The sequence below is a fragment of the Eutrema salsugineum genome, unplaced genomic scaffold (genome assembly GCF_000478725.1).
Source record: "Eutrema salsugineum unplaced genomic scaffold, Eutsalg1_0 scaffold_3, whole genome shotgun sequence".
Taxonomy (NCBI): Eukaryota; Viridiplantae; Streptophyta; class Magnoliopsida; order Brassicales; family Brassicaceae; genus Eutrema; species Eutrema salsugineum.
Genome location: NW_006256756.1, coordinates 6,578,494 through 6,583,253, shown reverse-complemented (window position 1 = coordinate 6,583,253; position 4,760 = coordinate 6,578,494). Strand labels below are relative to the sequence as shown.

General features: G+C 35.6%; 1 pseudogene; it reads right to left on the bottom strand.

Annotated features, from left to right (window-relative positions):
- Window positions 1-1,884: 1,884 nt before the first annotated feature.
- Window positions 1,885-4,029, bottom strand: LOC18014966 (annotated as a pseudogene).
- Between the last annotated feature and the right edge of the window lie 731 nt (window positions 4,030-4,760).

Below are 4,760 nucleotides of genomic sequence, written 5' to 3'. Positions count from 1 at the left end.
ACAGTAGATTCTATCATACCATGCTATTCCTTTAGATTTTGTATTCATAGTTCACTAACACAACGACATTACTACTGTGAAGAAAAACCAAATCCCAAGTAAATATCTTTGTGAAACAAGATCATCATATTCATAGATTGAATATATAATCCTAAACGCAAATGATAACAAGAAGATTTTCATATTAAAAAAAGCAATGCCTCAACTTCGAAACAACTTCTATTCAGAGATGCTTTATCCCAGAAAAGATGTAGAAAATCTAGGGAAAAAGAAAGAATCATAGCAGTTTGATCTGATAAGGTTGGAATTTTTTTTGTTATAAAGACCAGACAATTCTACCGAAGTCGTGATCAAAGCACGATAACAGCAGAAAAAAAAATACTCTTAAATCGCTGTATTAACCTTTAGAAGACTCTTTTGTTGCGGTTTAATTCTACAAAAGCATGAGATAGCTTCTCAAGACTCTTGTGATGCAATTTTGGAATATCCAGCAAAGTCACTGAAGCGCTCTCTCCAGTCAAATCTGTTACAGGTTTCGTAATGAGGGTCATACTATAAGAGATAGCACAATTTTGCAAGATTGAAACCGTGATCCGTGATCGTTAAAACCTTTAGTTTCTCTATTATCTAGCTATGAAGCTTGGTAATGCATAGCTTGACGATGAGAGATTAAGAATTTAAGTTCTTCAACACTAGGCTTCTTCAACAAAACAGAACCTTGTGGATCTTTTGATTACAAATTAAATTGTTCAAGGTTCGAGTACTAGCTCAAGTCAAAAAAAATTCTCATTACTCCCATCTTAAAACTTACCTTCAAAAGCAAGAGACTTGAATATGAGACTACCTTTATTGCAACAGCATTTTTACAGGATCATTCTCAAGGAATTGTGCGTTAGAACATTGTATAAGACTAGAGTTAAACTAGAAGGGAACAATATCAATATATTCTCAAAGAGACCATCCAGTTTCTTTAACGCAAAGAAAAAGAAGATTCTTTTCTTTGAAAAAGAACGTTAAAGGAGTATTTAAAAAAACAAGGATTTAGTCGATCCGTTTAAACTGTGATTGATTACAAATAAAACAGAACCTTTTGGATCTTTTGATTACAAATCAAATTGTTCAAGGTTTGAGTAGTAGCTCAAGTCAAAAAACATTCTCAGGGAATATACTTTTTTTTTAATGGATACAACTCTGCTTGACTGCAAAGACAATGTTATAATGTACCATTGTGGTTAGATTTGAATATATGGGTAAGAATCTAAACTAGTGAAAAGTTAGAAGCTAGGAAAAGATGAAAGAAAAAGATATAAGAAAGTAAAAAAAAAAAACCCTAATTCACAACCCAAATTAAAATAACATAGAAGAAAAAAAAACCATCAAACAAAGGAAAGAGAGAGCGACCTCGAGAACTCTTGATGAAGAACAACCAGTCTTCTTTTTGGTCCTCTCCCGTCTTTTTCTCACTTTTGTCTCTTCAATAATAGAAAAAGGTTGATTTCTGGGGTTGTTTGGCCTGATTTGGAAGCCCAACTATCTGATAAAAAAGTCTGATCCAAAATGCCAACCAATTTTATTTTATCAATGCCTTAAATATTTTTCAAAAAAACATCCAAAAAGCAAAAAAAATACTAAAACACAAAGGAAATCATAGAAAAAAGTCCAAATCATCACTCAAAAGATCCACCATATTTTACAATCATAGAGACAAATCTTGTTGTAGTTTACAACTTTATTTGATCAATGATGCTTTGTTAAAAAATATCCAAAAATAACCAAAAAAAAAAAAATACCCCACAAGATCCACAAATTCCGAAAAGCAAAAAAAAAGTAAAATGATAAGAAAATACAAGGAAAATAATTATTATTTTTTAAAAAAGTTCAAAATCAGCCAAAAGAACCACGACATTTTTTGGAATCACAGAGACAAATCTTGCTGCCTTTAGAAACCTTAATCCCATCTTCTTCTTCAACCTCTTGAGACATTCCATAATCGTACCTCAATTCAGTCAATAGAGGAATATGCCTCATAGCGAAAAAGGCAATACGAATACATGGCTCACGATTCTCTTCACTCTCAATAGGCTGCCACATCACATTTGGGGAGCAGCTATGGTTTATGAACCGACTCACATTCCCATTTCTTCTTGCACTGATCAACAATCGCGACTTGATGCTATAAACCTCAGAGACTTGTTCCCAACAATCTTTTCCCACAAGTTCCGGTTCGCAGTTCCACCTGAACGGGTTGAAAAAACGAGAAGTGTCAAACACGTACTCATCGTCCTCTTCTACTTCTTCTATGATCTTACGCATACCAGTGAACTCGCAGATGGAAGTTCCAGCTCGGATCGGCTCCAACGAACGTAATCCCCAGCCACACTTCTCAGTCTTAAACACTTCGACCCGGATTTTCAAATAATTCTGAGTTATCCTTAGTTTGCATTCGAGAAGACAAGCACATGAATCACCACATTTGTAGACCATCGGTTTCCGATATACTAAAATTTGATCTAGGTATGGTGATTCCCCACCATTTTTCATGATGCAATAGCACTTTGGATCTTCATGGATGGAACATGGTCGGCCATAGCAATCGCTGCATCCGATAGATCTATGATGCAGATCAAGCGTCCTACTCATAAAAAGCTGACTGTTTTCATAGCTAAAATCTTCGGGTGTCTCCTTGTTGTTTTCATCGATTTCATTCACTAGCCGAACTGGTGATGATGCCTCGCGTCCTTGAGAAATATCTGCAAGTATTAAACCCTTTCTTGAATTATCCGAGCTACACTTCCTCCATCGTTCTGCTGACTTCCAGTTCATGTAGCCAAAAGGTTGACCTGGTTTTCTCACCAATTTGAATTTGTACTCTTCGAAACCGGACTTTCCTATCGCTGTCCAGTAATCAGACACAATGTAGAGCCCGTCGTAAATATAATTTTTTTTCTTCTTGTCATTGGGGTCTTCTTCGCCTCTGATCACTCTAACCTCATTCCCTTTATTTTTACTTGCTTTCAATGCAAGGTTTCCTCTTACAAGTTTCTGATCAACAGCCTGCCCCTTCTTATCTGTTCCACCATGTCCAGTATATACCAAATATTCAATTTCCTCTGTTTCATCACTGTAGTGTCCTGATGTTACGGCACTCGTAGCTAGAGGGCCTTCTGTTGCGCCGTCTTTAACCGTCAGGTAGTCGATGCCAGCGACCATCTGCATGTGAAGCCCAACTAGACACATCTCACCCTAGAAGTAGAATATATCGCCTACTTCAACTCCAGGAACCGGGCCGATTCTTTTCCTTGTATTGGTCCTAACACCCAAGTTCCTACAATTGGTAAGTGCTGTTGTAAGCACGCTTTTTCCGCAGTTTAGTTGGCATAACCGGCGTCTAAGTGATTCAAACCGCATCAGAACTAAATTAACCACCTCTTGGTTTCCATTTTCTTTCTCTGCTTCCGTTATACCCGAGTTAAAATTCGGGTTTGATATAACCACTCTGCTATTGGCAGCATAAGTTTTCTGCTTCTTCAGGCTTCCCTTCACGTTTTTCGAACCTTTTGGTCGGCCACGTCCTTTTTTGATAACACCAATACTAGGACCAGCATCAGAAGGAAAAAAATCTTTGTTGGAGTCATTGAATGGTGTAATGGTTTGAACTGTCATGACCATCACGGGAAGAGGTGTTGCTGTATTATGGGTTTCATCGCTGACACTACCAGATTCTGAGAATGGTATATCCATTAGAAGAGGTGTGTTCATCAGAGGAACATGTGCTGTTGCATTCTGGGTTTCATCATTCACACCACCAAATTCCGGAAATGGTATATCTGTTAGAAATGATGAATCCATTGGAGGAAAAGGTATTGTTGTGTTATGTGCTTCATAACTGACACCACCAGATTCTGTAATATCCATTAAAAATGGTGTGTCTATCAGAGGTGTTGGTGACGATATGCCTTCAATCTGATTATGATCATCGTCGAAACTTTTGAGCAGTTCAGCCTCAGTTGGATACCACGACTTATCCATTGCAACTAAAAAAAAAAGTCATATCAAAACAATGATGAAAAGTTAGTTACCATCAAACTACCGTGAAGTTGATGAGAAGAAAAATAGATATGAGAAACTAAATATATGCAATGAAGAATTATAATAAAAGGCATCAAGTAGAGGAAATTTTTTTCAAAACCAAATGATAAAAATGAAATGTAGACGGATTTTTGAATTCATAAAAACCTATATACAGTGATATGTAGAATATACATAACAATTTTATTCATTTTCTATGTTGTACAAGCAATCAATTTCTATTTGCTTAAACTCTAGGGTTAAAAAACAAACCTCTAGGGTTGCCAGATAAAGAATGCTTGTTATAACCTTCTTTTACTCTATTATTACAAATGCACCAAATTGATTAAAAAAAAACCAATAGTTATAAAACTACGTCACTATAGCCAAACATGAACTATCTAAAACAACCAAACAAATCTCTTTTTTTTTTCTTCTGATAAGATTAAAAATATAGTAGTTCAAAAAGTTGGGTTTTGTGCATGGTTTCTATGGACATCATGAAAACTTTGTAGAGAATTTCTATTAGTTTTCAATTTTTTTTGCAAATTTTAAACCGAGAGACCGCGTATGGCGTTTGGTGAGAAGCCCTAGTATAAAAAACAACAATGATCAAATGACAAATTTTTTTTTTACTGTTTAAAACATAAACTATTTATTATCGCTTAAAGCATCGTTTGAGAAATAAAATT